The sequence below is a fragment of the Gobio gobio genome (genome assembly GCF_949357685.1).
Source record: "Gobio gobio genome assembly, chromosome: 1".
NCBI lineage: Eukaryota > Metazoa > Chordata > Actinopteri > Cypriniformes > Gobionidae > Gobio > Gobio gobio.
Window position 1 is genome coordinate 24,824,698 of NC_137097.1, and position 17,280 is coordinate 24,841,977.

The window sequence follows — 17,280 nt, forward strand, 5'->3', positions numbered from 1 at the left end:
CCTGTCTATTAGGAGGCAAAGTTTACCATGAGTTGAAAAACCCATATTCCCCAAATCAGCAGTTAATGCAGCTCTTTAGGTTGAATGAGTGAGGTTTCACTAAAGTCAGAAAAAATATGTAGGAATCAGTGTTTTACACTGATAGTTTATTTTGTATTGCTATTCAATTATTTTCTCCCAATTTGATAGGAAGCCAATGGTATGGTGGGTGTCAGATTTGTAATTGTCAAGCTTTTCACGTTTTTCATGCCTTTCTGTCTTAAAGATTCTTCCTTACGTTGAAATACCAGTTTCTGCGAAGCCAGGCAAACCGAAGAGTCGACCAACTTCTGCTTTTGCTATGTGGAGATGTAGAAAAGTATTACAGGTTGGTAATCTCTCTAACAGGGAATGTGGATTTTGCCAAATGGCTATTTCAGCCTGTTATAGAATAAAATAAAATGAGACGCAGCTACTTTCATGAAGCTTGCCACCCTCTCACAGTCTTAACAGTGAGAGTTTTTATGGAGCTGTTGCACTAAAAAACAATCACCATGGCAATGACTACACAATGAAACTTGCATTTAGCTTAAATATATCCAACAATAAGGGCCAATATACAGTATGGTTATGCGTTTATGGTATTGCATAATAAGTTATTGGCCATCCAATCAGAATATGCAAAATGTGTGCCATTAAAAAGTTTGTGATGGTGCCCTTACCTGTGTTGCAGCTAGCTAGGGCACACTCTCACACACTGGTGTCCTGTCGCTCCCCACTGTCCTATCTGAGGCAAAGGCTACTATTTTACTGTAATTCCAAATTTGTGTCTTGTTTTTCATTACTGCAGCTACATGGATGGCCTCAGCGAAGCAGGACGACTGACATTATCCAGCTCTGCTGCTCACCAGCTGCTGCACTGCTCACCTGCTGCTGCACTGCTATTTAAAAATGGTGTGGGCAAAGATTTGGACATAGAAGCAGGGCAGTGCTTTGTGCCGTTACAGTCAACCAACACAGCCTACAAAGTTAACTTGTTAAGGCCTTTGCACACTGAGTCCGAAATTTTCGCATGCGTTTTTTCGTATTCGTGATCCGAAAAATTCGTCACGCACAGAGACCTTGCACACTGAGTCCGATGCGTATTAATGAATGCGTTACGAAAAAAAACCGCAAAACAACACAAAAAGCCGTCTTCCACCTCCTTATCAAGGAGCTGCGGATTATCCAGACCGATTCAAAGTTGAATGTCAGTGGCTCCGTTTGATGCTTTGCTAGCGATACTAGGGCTGTCAACGAATATTCTAAATTCGAATATATATTCGAATAATTCGAAGGTGAAAATTAATATTCGAATAAATAAAAAAATGTGGGGAAAAAAACGCCTGCGGTAGTAGAGGCGTGGCTGTCTGCTTTGCGAGTGGGCGCTAGCAAGCCTGAAGCCTTGTGTACTTTGGCCCGTCTCCAGAGCGCGAGCCCACGCTGACTGCGCGTGCTCCTCCCCAAACGGACGAGGCGTTTATACTTGACACACTCGCTGTTGTGCTTTTCTTTGAAATGACAGATGGCGACTCAGAGTAATTGTTCTATAAACTATCAGGAAAAGCGTTGAGAAGAAGTGGGCTAATGTACACAGGTGACGATATTTATTTTAGTACACTTCACCGAAAACCACACTACAAAAGAATCATGTAAAACAGATCAAAATGAACCTTGATATTACTTGTGACATGAGAACAAAATGTATGTAGAAATGTAACGTTAACTTATACAACTCAATGTATGATATCTAAATGTTTCCTAATTTCACTAAACACTTTAGTGAGTTTTCACTTAGTTTCGTGAACTTTTCTTTATTAAACAGGCTTTTTTATGCTTTTGTAGGCTCGTTTTGTAAATATAAGCAACTAATTTGTATGTGCAAACTGGACCAGCCTTACTTTGCATCGCCCGCCACAAGCTCTCTGTCTGCAACACGACAAGAGGCCATAACGGAGAAATTTTGTTCATTTGTAAGGACGTGAGAGCGATCAGTGTCGTGGATGGGGCAGGCTTCAGGGAGTTCTGTCAAGCAATGGAACCGAGGTACTGACTGAATAGATATTGCATGAATAAAAGATAAATGCACTGCTGCCACTGGTTTGAATATTTACCGTTTCATGTCAAGGAAAAGTTCCATGTTTACCACAGCACAGCTCGCTCGGAGCGTTCAATAATATGCTGTAAAACTTATATTAATATTTGTTTCAATCACTGAATGAAGCCTGCTATATTTGGGACAAGAGTCGCGACCTTAAATTGCTTGCACAAAACTCTTGATCAGTCTCAAAATGTGTGTGTGTTCATTTAAACCGTTATGCGCAGAGAGGGTGAGGGCGAAAGAGAGTGAGGTCTGCGGTCTTTAGCCATTAGTGATTTACTTGTTTTTGTGTAGGTTATACGTTGTCAAATATGTTTAAACTTAAATAGACTACCTATATAAGTAGTTATGTGTCTTTGTATTCATTTGTCCTGTTATTGACGTAATGCATTGATAAAATGCGCAACCAGATGTTCGAATAGTTCGAATATTCGTGCTTTTTTTAGAGGGAATATTCGAACGTCATTTTTGAGCAATTTTGACAGTCCTAAGCGATACTGGAGCCACATATTAAAAAGAAGACCACCAATTTCCAATCCTGAACAGAGACTGGCAGTATGTTTAGGATCCACACACACACACACGCACACGCACACGCACACACGCGCGGTTTACAGGGAGTTGGTGTGCTATAATTATAGCTGTGATATTGTAGTATTTTTGATACAATAATATTTGTATATATAATTGTAGGTATCTGAGGAGCACTGGCGATTCATTCCCCAGCACTGCCAGCAGTTTTAGGTTGGACATCAGCACTGTAGATGGGAAAAACGGATGCGAAAAACGCAGAAAATCGAACCTGTTCCGATTTTTTTTTGACGGACGAAAGTTTCGGAGGCAGTGTGCAAGCGTGATTGACATAACGTGAGGTCGAATTTATTTTTTGACGTGCGAAAATTTCGCATGCGAATTTCGGACTCAGTGTGCAAAGGCCTTAACACTTCACGTGTGAATGCACCAATTTCCGGATGGGAAACATATGCAAACATCTTCTCTTGGTGAAGATGGAGGTAGGCAGGAGAGGTATTGACATTGGAATTGGACATTGGACATTGGTATTGACGGAATAATAAAGCGCTAGAAATCATCAGCCTTCGTCTCTATCAGCAGACTGAAGATGAAATAACCATCTTCAATAGTGATGGGACTATGAGTATTGTGAATAGGAAAATTCCGACTTTGTGCACATGCATTGCTAATAGTTTTGGAGAAAGATGTGTTTGCATACATGTCACAAATGTCCTCAAGCCTCAAGACATTCTCACAGACCCCAAAGAAAATGCACAAGTGTCTGAAGCCTCCCATGGGAATACTCCCATACAGTCCATGTTATCAGACCTACTAGAGTGGAGCAAGTCCGAAGCATTTGAACATACCCCTGAACTGTACAATACCATCCAAAGAGCACACAAGCTGGCATTTGGAAAATTCACTGCTGTGTCCAGAAAAAGGAAAATTACCCCTTTACATGGTTACCGTAAAAACATTTAAAAAGCTAGACTGCAGAGAGCAGTAGTTGAGAACTTTAAAAACAAAAGAAGAGCAAGAAGAACTTAGTTCTGTTATTCTGGAGGTGCCATTGTTTGCATGTGAAAGCGCCCGTCTTGATTGTTTGATTAATTTTCTTGGTAGTTGATCAGGTAAATAAAATACTGATAATTAAATCAAAGTTTTATGAAGTTTTGGGAAATATATAGACTTCTTACATTAATGGCAGAAGCAATAGTAGTGTTTTACCAATATGAAATGTAAATTATACCAGCAGAGTGGTGAAGTACACAGGTCCCGTAATTCAGTAAAAGTTTTGATCCCCAAGAAAAATGTACTCACAATTACAAATAAAGAAAATTGCTTTATAACTTTGATGCTTTGATACATTCTCAGTCCAAAACCAAGACTTTCCATACATTCTTATGGTTTAACTTAACATGTATTTGGCAAATTATGTTTTCACCCTTGTGTTGTCTTCTCGTCAACCTTGAGAAAAAGAAAAACACTTCCTTCAAAGTTTGATGCCATTTTTTCAGTTTGTTTTCGCTTTCTCCAACGTTTTAAATTATTTCTTTTACACATTTTCGGTGCTTATTTCTACGTCCCATATTTTCTGATATAAAACAAAAATTGAAAACAACACAAGGTAGAGGTCTACCCGGGACCCGTACGGGTTCGGGTCTATATTTTAAATGGTCAGCCGGGTCCGGGTCGGGTCCCAATCTATTACTTCGGGTCCCGGGTCTGTTTAACATTGTGTGTAATACCCGAGTCGATCCGGACTCTGAGAACACCTGCCCGTGATCAGAGTCAGTCAGCACTGCTTGTGTGTTTTTTTGTAACTTGCAACTGTAAAATTAGGATAAGAAAAGTGTGAGCCGGGAAATAAGGTATAAAAAAAGAAAGAAGAAAAACACGAGCGATCTCTTGCTCGCTCGCCTCACATGCTCGCTCTCTCTCTCTCGCTCGCTCGCTCTCTCTGCAAGCGCACGGTAATAATAATGGTTACCTTCATGAGTGATGTGAGAAAAAAGCTAAAAAACAACGAATATAAAGAAGTTAAACCCACGGGCACCTCTTCTGTCTGGGCATCTTTCATGCATAATGTGTACAAACATGAGAAAAAAGTGCTGTCTACGTGTGACGCACTGTTGAAGTTTGATTTGAACTTATATTTAAATAACATAGTTCAAATCAGCAACAAAATCTCAGGTGAACTGTCACAAATGTTTTCTATGATGCTCAAATTGCGTAAAAAAGCTCATTTCAGGTTGCTCCAGCCACCGCGCATGTGCAGTCTCAAGCGCGTGTCATGTTTCTATGGCAACTGGAGCTTCCGCAGTGATTGACTTTAATAATAATATGAATGAACCGTCTTATTTCTTAAAGTTTTGGTGGTCAGACTCGGCTCACAGAGATGACAGCAAATATATAATGCTGACGTCAGTGGCCACCGAACGAGCAATCGTTATTATAGTTCAAAAAGGCAAACAGTCAAAGTTATTATGCGAGTTAACTTGGCGAAATGCAAATCTGCAAAGAGTGGAATATGTGACAATCGGGTCTGTGTCTTCGCGCCGGGTTCGGTTCCAGCTTTTAAATAATAGACGGGTCCAGGTCGGTTCCGGGTACTACGTTTTTGCCATTTCTCGGATCTGCACGGGTCCGGGTCCAGCTTTTGAAATAATAGACGGGTCCGGGTCGGTTCCGTTAAGCACATTACGGGTCTCTTCAGGTTCCGGTATGAATTTTTGGACCCGTGAAGACCTCTAACACAAGGGTTAAATCACATCTATATTGTGCAAAGTGGTTTACTCAGTAAGCCATTAAGACTATTCCTTTGTCAAGGCTACCCATAAATGCTGATACCACTTTAAAATTGACATGCTTTATTTACTTCTGGAGGCAGTGGAGGTTCTCTGCCTCGACCAGGCACGCATCAATTAAAGAAAACGCACCCTTCAACATTTCTGGCCCAAGGCCATGCGTAGCGAGGTTGTAATAGGACCAGTTGAGCCTCCATCGCGGTCTTTATCCTTGTTAGTGTCTGTGGCGGTAATTTAAGCCAGCGCAAATACCTGTATTTACATCCTGTTTTCGGTCGAAGGCCATAGTAATCGATTGTTGAGTTTACGCGCGTGATCATAGGTAACTAAACCTATGCGCGTGAACTCGACAATCGACTAGTATGGCCTTCGACCGAAAACAGGATGTAAATACAGGTATGAGCGCTGGCTGAATTAACTTCACTTTTATTCATATCTTTCACATCTACTGCAGTCAGATTCAACCCGTGTTCACTCTGAAGGAATCACTCACTGCTCGGCTGTGCACTTGTAATGACACATCAAGGATGTTAAGAAGGTAAAAGCAGGTTTAAGACTTGCCCCATTGAAGTCAACAGGGTGCAAATTTTAAAAAGAGGATAAGGCAACACCGATTTTTGTTGTTGTTCGCTGTATTGACAGCACTCCAAATTTACAAAAAAATGAGCTCAATGTTAAAATTGACCGGAGTTCTCCTTTAAGACCAATCAGAGAACAGCATTCAGGGAACAAACTGTTTCAAAAGAAAGATCTTTGTACTTTCCTAACAGCAATGTGCTGTTGGTGGCAGAGGAAAGGTGCGTATGTCACTGCATGAAAAGTGGGATTTTCGTCAGTATGTGGCACTGTAGATTGCCGTGAAACTTCAGGTTTACGACTGTGCACGGCAATTTGCAGGCAACAGCGAAAACTGCCGGAAATTGACGGAAATTGACGTGGGCCTTGCTTGGCAGTTGTCCCCCCATGGACCCCCCCCCCTCCCCTTAATTCTAGGGGAGGCTTTAACATGTAAATGAACATGCTGTGAGCTACACAAATGCAAATCCGAGTATAGCAGCAGGGGGAGTTTTATCTAGGTTCTGAATTTTTTAAACTAAAACATTTTAAGTTAAATGTACTCGTTTTAGTTCACATTACTACATTTTTAGGGCAACCAGTTTGCTCCAATTTTTTAAGTAGATTCAACTTGTCCGGGCTAACAGAGTAGATTAATTACTCTGTATGTCATTAGCAATAACCAATGTTATGTAAAAGAAATACACACAAAATAAAAAGTTACGGTGTTATGCCTATATGTAATTGAAGCACATTTGCCACACCCATTAACTTAAATAAAGTGAAAATAAATATAATAGGTTTTTCTGGAGCTCCTTGGTGGTCTGAAACCTCAATGAGGTTGAAGAATATAGGGATAAATTAAGCCCCTCTGTGGACTGATTTCCTGACTCTTGTGATTCTCTATCTCTCTCTCTCACACACACACACACACACACACACACACACACACACACACACACACACACACACACACACACACACACACACACACACACACACACACACACACACACACACACACACACACACACACACACACACACACACACACACACACACATCTGTGCAGGCAGACACACACACACACACACACACACACACACACACACACAGCCAAAATACATCAACATTTTTTGTATTTTATTCACCTCTTAACATTCTTTTGTTTCATTTTCTTGTTAATTTAATACATTTCTTAAAATCAGTTTGTTGTTAGACTCCCTTCTTTGTAAACTGTCATAAACTGACGAGATCTCTCGTTCAGACTCAATAAAAGCAACTCGGTCAGTGATGGACGTGTTCGTTACCTCCATTAATATCGCATTTTTTAATTGTTTTGCAGTTTTTGGAGAAATGCATGACATGACTCGAACGTAATGAAGTAATTCGTATTCATTTTAGAAAACAACAACAATGAAAATAAATAATACAAACACAATACATCAGTCCTTAAGTAATCATTTAACCATCAGCCTGCATTATTACACTGTTTTCATTAAAATGGTAAAGTGTACATGTCTTTCATTGCTGCATACCGTATATGCCTAACTACACAAGCCGAGCTCTACATGTTCGCTATCAGTATCGTTCAATAGCTGGTTCATTTCGTTCACGAACAAGTCGAGGAGGAGATCAGTCTTTGGTTCAGAGTCGGACTCAAAAGCATCTCGGTCAGTAAAAGGCGTATTCGTTCACTGAATTCAACAAATCACATGCTCCGTCACATCTTATACTCGAACACTATTGGCTCGAAGTTTTGTCATTGACAGGATGAAACAGTCCACTGCTAACAGCGCCACGCTGCTGTGGAGGGAGGAATTTCAGTGAACGAGAAATATGAGTCAGTGGACCACTTGAACGATTCGTTCACCTAAAAGATTCGTTCAAAAAGAACGATTCGTTCACGAACGTAACATCACTACTGCTTTGCTTTTTCGTGATCAACAATGACAGGACGCCGTTTCACCTTCAGCTCCCCTTCAACTCCTCTGCATGGACGCGGCCAACTTTTTCGACTAATTTTCAGCTGTCTTCGTCTTCACAACTCTGAGGCAAACTGCAGGCGCTATGAACCAGAGCACGGGTAATGTAACGTTACGATTTAAAGAATATGCTTTTATTCAGCTGTATAAGGAAATGGATGCGTTAATAGATCCAAGCTTAAAACTGCACATTTTGTTTACACAGACTATCCTCGCCTCATAACGAAGCCGTGAGCTCTTATCTGCTTGGAACGATTTCCGCGAGTCCAGATTTAACCGCTGATCACGACGACATTGTGTGTAAGTAACTTCTAATGTGTTTCTCATTCCTTGTTTAATTTTACCGTGACTGTTTTTATTTATACCAGTCTCATGTAATTGTTTTCCAGCTGCCTGTAAGACGTATTATGAATCGACACGCCGGAGCTTCAGATACAAACAACCTGAACTTACATAGCAGGCGGAAACTGCGAAGTTTAGCTCGGAGTCGATCAAGAAGAAAAAGGGTAAGATTTATTATATTAGATCCGTTTTTTGTCAATGTGAGTATTTTTCAGGTTGCTTATTGTCTTTATGGATTGTATTACAGTTGCTGGAAGCGAGAGTGTGCTGGCTGAGGCTGAGGATGAGGTGGACATTTGGAAGTCTGCGACCATTGAACTCATGTCTGACGAGGAAGACGGCATTGTTGACGGGGTGTCTGGATGGATGGATTGTGCGGCCACCGCCCTCTCGCAGCCTGGAGCTCGCCGAACTTTACATTACATTACTGCTGCACTGTACATAGTTGTGTGTTTAACAATAAAGCTCTTTCTTTGAATAAACAGCTGTGTTTTATAAATGAAGCCCTTTCTTTGAATGAACAGCTGTGTGTTTATAAATTAAGCTCTTTCTTTGAATAAAATCACGAGGGATTTTTCTTGTTTAAAAGTAGTGGCCTCAGCCAATACTGAGTGAGTAAATTCAGGTCAGGCCGTTGACTCTCTAGTTTCGCTGCTATTCATATGCTAATTAGAGGCGTCGCACCTCCGCGGTCTCTCCGCGGGGGGCTCTCCACCTACGTCATGGTTCGTTTACGACAATTTGTGGCACAGACGAACGCAACGTTTGCTGCCTCTAAATTGTCGAAAACTGCCGAAAATTAGGGAGATTTACAGGCGTTTACGGGGTCGAAAATCCCACTTTTCATGCAGTGTGTGTGTGTGTGTGTGTGTTCTCTATATTTTTTTTTTTACCTGCACTTGGGTGCTCTCCAACAGGTTGATCTGTCCAAACATAAAAGAAAACAAATGCCTACATGAAAGATCTTCAGGTGGGCTGTGTGTTTGTATATTTCTTACCTAAAAAGCAGTGCTATGTGGATCAGTTAATACATCAAAGACACAATTGCTTACTGAAAAGATCCCTACATGTATGTTGTGAGTGAGTGACTCGAATGCTGACCATAAATACAGTATCTTCCTACCTTGTTCACCCTCTGTGGACTCAGATTCCTGTGCAAGGCCACCATCTACTATATTGAAGACCAATCAGAGAACAGCATTCAGGGAACAAACTGTTTCAAAAGAAAGATCTCTGTACTTTCCTAACAGCAAAGTTAATACATCAAAGACACAATTGCTTACTGAAAAGATCCCTACATGTATGTTGTTAGTGAGTGACTCGAATGCTGATCACATCTACTGTATTAAAGACTGTGTGTGTGTGTGTGTGTGTGTGTGTGTGTGTGTGTGTGTGTGTGTGTGTGTGTGTGTGTGTGTGTGTGTGTGTGTGTGTGTGTGTGTGTGTGTGTGTGTGTGTGTGTGTACCAAAAATTGCTATAAAGTGAAAACTAAAAATATTTATATTTTCCGGGAAAAAAAGGCATTTGGGGGGTAAAATATGTGTTATTTTGGCAGGGCTGGCAGCTAAAAATCGCATTCCTGGGTCTGTATATCACATAATTGGGGTCGCTTCAACCCGCGGACTTGGCAACACAGTGCAGTTGAGTTCTGTTGACATTTGACAACTAACGTTATGCGTGGCTCCGTTGCTCTGATTGGTTGTAGGTCTATCCAATTGAGGTCTTTCCTGGTTCGGTTGAAACAAGCCCCATAATCACAGCCCAACGGAGCAGTATCAGACTCATATTCTGACTAGAATTGAGTATGACGACGTCAGGCTAGAAGAGGATAATTTTTTTAAAGAAATAGAAAATTACCTCATCTGGAAGTTCAAATGGGCCTAAAAGGGCCTCCAAACTACCCAGAAAGATTTTGAAAGGCCCAATTGTCCCAAGGACATCTTCACTATGAAGTCCTTGGGACTTCAGTGTTTCTAAGTCTGCATGGGTGAAGAAAATAAAAGTCCCAAAATAAGTCACCTTACTTAGGCTAACAGGCACAAATGTAATCCAATCAACTATTACATGTAGCATACAAAACTACTTTAAAGAAGTGTTGGCAATTTTTCCCCCCGATTTTTATAATCTTTGGCGACTAAAATTCACATTTATCGACTATCGACTTTTTTGCCGACTTCTGAATGTGTTTGTTTCACACGTTGTTTTGGTGATAACCATCAAAATACACAGTCTAACAGCGCTCTGTTTCAAGTGCTTATCTGTGAGTTAGTGATGTCACACTAGGCTGAAACGGGCAACTAGAGCATATGGGCAAAAGTTTTAGACACATGTACTATGTTGAGGCAAGTCGGGGCCACATATTATAGAATTTATAAATAGCCTAGTTGTGTTGAATGCCATGCCAATGATGTTTTATGTTACCGCAGCGCCAGCACTTCTCATTATTTCACAAATTTTTGGTAGGCTAAAGCCTCATCATGGGCCTATTACATAAAAACAATCTCGCAAGTGCTCGGACCTTGTGTTGCCCATGTGTCTAATCGTTCTAAAAACACCAGCTAAAAAAAGTGCCGGAATGTGCTCTACCTGGTCGGATGTATGCAAATTATATCATTATGTATGCAGATGATGCCAATGAGTAACATAGATTAGGAAAAAAAATAATTTTGAATAACTTACTGTTCATTTGACTTGGTTAAGTTTCCCTTTACAGGCAAAGACAAAAAGACAAAAATGAAAAACATGTATTTCTGCTGAAGCATTAAATTGGATACTTATGAATACCTATAACTATGATACTTACATCCCTGAGGCAAAACTTAAATGGAGGAAAAGACACTGGCCTCAAACTAATTCTAAGCCAGGGCAGGGGATTTTTTGACGGTTGAGATTGGAAATGGTGGCCCCGCCTCTGCAATTCTCTCCCCTCTTGCGATTGGTTGTCAGATTGAACCAATCACAAACGTTTCTGCCCTCAGGACAACTTTGAGTCAAGAAAATTCCCACCTGCATAAAATATAGCCTCCTCCATCATAACTCCTGTTTTTAATTCAAGAGCTCCCTCTGTTCCTCTGGCTGAAATGATAACACTATATTGGGATTGGTGAGAACACTCAAAGCTTCTTATTTGGAAAGTAGATATTTTTCAGTGAAGATTGTTTTGTTTCAGCACCTTTTACCTGTGGGGTCCCGCAAGGCTCCATTCTAGGTCCAGTCCTGTTCTCACTGTACATCCTCCCTTTGGGAATGATCTTTAAGAATTATGGTATTTCTTACCATCTGTATGCTCACGACACTCCAAAGAAACTTTTTAAGTGTCTAGAGGAAGTAAAGTTGTGGATGGCTGAAAATCTTGTTCAATTGAATGAAAATAAAACAGAAATTATTATTTTTGGTCGCTCAGCTTGTAGCAAGATGGTAAACGATAGTTTAGGCCCATGGAAGGTCTACCTGCATGATCAAGTAAAGAACTTGGGAGTAATTTTTGACTCATCCCTCATATTTGATCGACAGATAAAGACAGTTGTTCAAAATTAAAGACGCTGTTACAAAATGAGGCTGCAAGCTTTTTAATGAATGCTAGGAAATCATATCATGTTACTCCCTTGTTTTCTCTTTTGGGATGGCTACCAGTACAACTTGGGATACAGTATAAGATGGAATATTTACAGAATGATTCCATTATAATGTTGAAATTCAGACAAGTAATGAATTAACATTCACCTACTGCAGTCAGTAGGTGTTCTCCTCCTATTCCAATTTGACATTGAAGGGTTGCATACAACATATTTGCCAACCGGCAACTATAGTTGCCACACATTGAAATATGATTTTCAAGAAAGGAAAAAAAAAAGGAATATAAAAAACTGGGGAAAATAAATGCAGTAAAATGTTCACATAGGACAAAAAATTGGGCACAAATGGGGAATTCAGGCCTCTTATGCTGCATTCACACCAAATGCGAATAGAGTGTCAAATTCGCGTTTAGTTGTCTCAATCGTGTCTACCCCGTCTTGTTGACGCGTTCAAGTTGCTCCAGGAGAAATATGTCATAAAACACCACTCTGCCTCTTTCATTTTCATTAAAAAATATACTAAACATTAATAGCCACACAAATGTGGTTCAGGCAACGCACTACCTACATTATCTTCATTGCATGTATATTTAAATAGCCTAAAAAATTATGTTATGAACCTCTATTTGCCCTCAGTCAAAACGATTTGGCAGACAACTAATTATAGATTCATGACACTAAAGATCACCTGTTAGATCTACACAAGATGAATTATACCTCATGTTTAACACTACAGAGACATCAGAGCCAGCGGCAAACATTAGAAGGACTGGTCGAGGAAAGGCTGCTCTCACCGTTAATGAACGCCTGGATCTCACAACTCCAAAAACGCAAGATTATTTTTTTTAAAATAGGCACTCTCTTTATAAATAAACCACTAGATTCTCACCTGAAAAAGTCTTAAAACTAAATTGTGACACAATAACAGTAGTATTATTATGCAGGGTTCCTCATCACGTCACTTTACCATGTGACAGCAGCAAGCAGGCTCCTGCTCCACTCGTGCAAGATGGTCGATTCGCGTGTATCGCACCGCAGGACCGCGTCAATGCGTCTTTACATTGACTTAACATTGAAATCACTCACTGCAGACGCTCTATTTGCATTTCGTGTGAACGCAGCATAAGGTAATTTAATACCGTAACAATAATCAGCACATTATACAGTCTCCCAAACAAGAGGCATTTCCTGTCTGTGAAATTACTTCCACAATGATGACATGAAACCAGTTCTCTCATACATGAATACTCATGTGGTACTCCAGGGCTTTTTTATAACTAAAATTTTTCCCACAGTGTCCACATGTGTACGGCTTCTCTCCAGTGTGAACTCTCATGTTGTTTTCAAAATGTTGTTTTAGAGTGAAACTTTTTCCACACTGTTGGCAAGTGTAGGGTTGCTCCCCAGAGTGAAGTCTCATGTGTCTGTTAAGGTTTACTTTTTTAGCAAAACTCTTTCCACACTGAGGGCAGGTGTAGGATTTCTCTCCAGTGTGAACTCTCATGTGGACTTGAAAGTTTTCATGTTGATTAAAACTCTTTCCACACTGTTGGCAGGTGTAAGGCTTCTCTCCAGTGTGAATTAGCATGTGCCTGTTAAGGCTTCCATTTTCAGCAAAACTCCTTCCACACTGAGGGCAGATGCAAGGCTTCTCTCCAGTGTGAACGCTCATGTGCCTGTTAAGGTTTTCTTTTCGGTGGAAACTTTTTCCACACTGTTGGCAGGTGTAAGGCTTCTCTCCAGTGTAGAGTTTCTCCCCAGAGTGAAATCTCATGTGTCTGTTAAGGTTTACTTTTCTAGCAAAACTCTTTCCACACTGTTGGCAGGTGTAAGGCTTCTCTCCAGTGTGAATTCTCATGTGCATTTTAAGGTTTTCTCCTAGAGCGAAACTCTTTCCACAGTGTTGGCAGGTGAAAGGCTTCTCTCCAGTGTGAACTCTCACGTGCCTGTTAAGGCTTTCTTTTCGGTGGAAACTTTTTCCACACTGTTGGCAGGTGAACGGCTTCTCTCCAGTGTAGAGTTTCTCCCCAGAGTGAACTCTCATGTGTTTGTTAAGGTTTACTTTTCTAGCAAAACTCTTTCCACACTGTTGGCAGGTACAAGGCTTCTCTCCAGTGTGAATTCTGATGTGTCTATCAAGGTTTCTTTTTAGAGTGAATTTGTTTCCACACTGTTGGCAGGTGAAATTACTTCTAGTACCCTTATTTTTAGCCTTTTTTTTTGACAAAGTCTTTTCAGGCTGTGAGCAACTAAAAGGTTTTTCTCCAGTTATTAAATCATGATTCTTAAATTGATCTTTCTCTTCTATTTCATTCAGTACTTCACTCTCCTCTTTCAGCACCGTCAGGTCTAAGGTGAAAAGAGACAAATGCAAATTAACACCAGTTTAATGGTACAAAGCAACAAACAAAACATTTAGACATGTAAAGTATCAAAAACAACATACAACTAGATCCTATTCACATCGGCATCATACCAGGGTGTGGGTGGTGGTGTGGGGTTGGGGAGATAGCACACACATTGCTAGTGCGGAGGGCCCAGAAGTTAATGGAGGGACATTGATATAGAGTACACACGTTTTCTGAAGCCGATCATGAAATTACTGACATAATCTAACACGTTTGCTTTAGAGTCCTCAATGCCGAAGATTCTCTCTTTCAGTGGTCCTCTCACAGTATGGCTAAAGACCAGCTCTGATGGGCTGAACATGAGAGACTCCTGCACCATTTCACTGATTCAGAATAAAAGCAAAGGAACTCCTTCATCCCACTCACACCAGGTCTCGAGGCAGTATATCCTAATCATTGCTTTTAAGGTCTGATGGAACCTTTCAACTGACCCCTGACTCTCTGGGTGATAAGCACTGGATATACGACGTGTAATATTGAGCGATTTAAAGACTTGAGCACACAATTAAGATAGAAAATAAGCCCCCTGATCAATCTGGACGTGATCAGTCTCAGTAGAACAAAAATGGTAAAGAACTTTGTTAAAGCTTTAACAACTGCTCGGGATGTGATTTTTTTTGGAGTGGAATTGCTTCCGGGTATCTGGTAGCTGTGCACTTAATAGTCAATAAAAACCGGTTACCAAATAGTGGCATGGATTAATAATGATGCTGAAACAGAATGGGTTAACATGGAACAGTGCTCTGAACCCTTGTCAACACTAGCCTTTATGACACTGTAACCGATGGGAATGATCGAAATGCTCTAGGCACCATAAAAACCTTCCCCCTTTCCCTTTGGTCAAACTTGATCACTGGCCCGGCCCAAAGAGTCGCAAACCACCTCTCTTCAAATGCCATTATCACCTCTGCTCTCCTGAACGACCTTAGCAGAGATGATGCCTGGAACCCTCAAAGGCAGCACAGGAGACCAGACGCCAGCCATTTGGTCAAAGACTAGAGACAAACTTCCAATACACAAGGACATTGACTCTATTTTTACTCACAATCAATCTGTCCCAACTGTATACACACACTGTATACTTCTCCTGCATTTTAATGCGTGTCCTTTCATCAGGGTTCTTGCAGGTTTCAGAAAGTCAAATTTAAGACCTTTTTAAGACATTTTAAGACCATAAAGATTGAAATTTAAGACCTATACGACGCATTACCAAAATTATTTAAATCAAAGAAATAATAAAAAAGCAATAAAGCAATGACATTAGTAACCCTCCACAGCCAACAACGTGCCAAATGCCCAAAAACCTTAGGCCCAAAATGAAAATAGGCTAAAACAAACTTGCCCTCAAATAGAATAGATTACAAAACAGCATATTAATAGCCTAATAGAGATTGAACAGGGGATGCACTAGGGAGATTTTTTTTACAAATGAAAAGTGTATGCATATAACATTTTATATATTAATGTTTATATATTAACGAGACTAATAATAATGATTATATTCAATAAATACAAATATTTAACAAAATTAGAAATACTACTATTACAATAAATTTTAATTATTAAAAAATTAAAAATAGAGTATTTAAGAATAAATATATCAATATAATAATAATACTAATAAAATAACATTTATATTTTATAGAAAACTTATTTTACAAAAAAAAACCTGCTGGGTTACCTGTTAATATGCAGACAGCCTATGACTAAAAATCATTAGAAAGGTCTAAAGATTTATTGTAAAAAATAAAATAAAAAAATAAAGAAATTCTGTGCTTTTTATCTGTGATATAAATTTCTTAAAGTCTATGTATTTAATATGAAATATGAGCCTCTTATGCATCCACTGTGGGGGAAAAACTGTACATTGGAGAAAAACATATGGGTTGTCATATAAATTTATTTAGAGAAGTATTATTTTTCATATTTGTTACCCAAACTTTCATTCATACTGGAAGCCAGAGGGCGCCCTCGAGCAGAAACTCCACATTTGCCTCAGAGAAGTAATCGTTAGCCCTAATGTGAAGCTAGCAATGTAGGATTAACTGAAGATAGAAACGCTTTGACTGATGAAACGAAGACAATAAACACGACTGCATCAAGCTATGGTGTATTTGAGTTCTTCAAGCCTTCACTATTGTCATAATAATAAGGTATGCAGTGCTGATTGAGTGCAGACTTTATCACTGTTTAGAATAATATAAAACAATGCATGTCTGCCTCATTCTGTCCAGAAAAATACAATGTTATTAAATGTAGACGTATTTTGCGGGGAGGTAATTGCATTTATCACGGGATTTGTAGTTTTATCACAGAGTACGTGTACCAATATCCCCAGAAAGAACTACAACACCCCGAACGAACGCTCTGAGGGCGAAGCAGCAAAGACTCGCTATTCGATACTTTTTTGCTACAGTGTAACGTTAATAACTTTCTGCAGCCAGCATTTCTGGAAATGAACGAGGATAACACTTTTTTTAAGACCTAACTAAATTAAATTTAAGATCTCGGGTGAAAATCTGGCCGTTTTTAAGACATTTTAAGGCCTTAAATTAAAAAATAAATAAATTTTAGACATTTTAAGACTTTTTAAGACCCCGCGGGAACCCTGTTTTATATTAGCCTAGTTATGATTCTTTAGTTATGTTATTGCAACTTCTAATGCTGATACCCAAATATATTTGGTGTCCCCGTTTCCATTTTAGACATCTGGTCACCACTTAATAGCCCTTAAAAAATTACGTTCACAAAGCTCTCGAAATGCCTTTAACAACTCACACAAATGAATAAGCAAACGCTATTTAAAGTTCAAGAGCATAAATACTCAAGCATACACTCAATAAATACTCAAAGCATACATACCTGAAGCCGGGGAAATGCGGGGGAAAATGCGCCTGGGGTGGCTTGTGAAGTAGCCCCTCACCGAAAGCATAACTAGTCGATCACGAGTGGCTCAACAGGTAGATCTATAGATA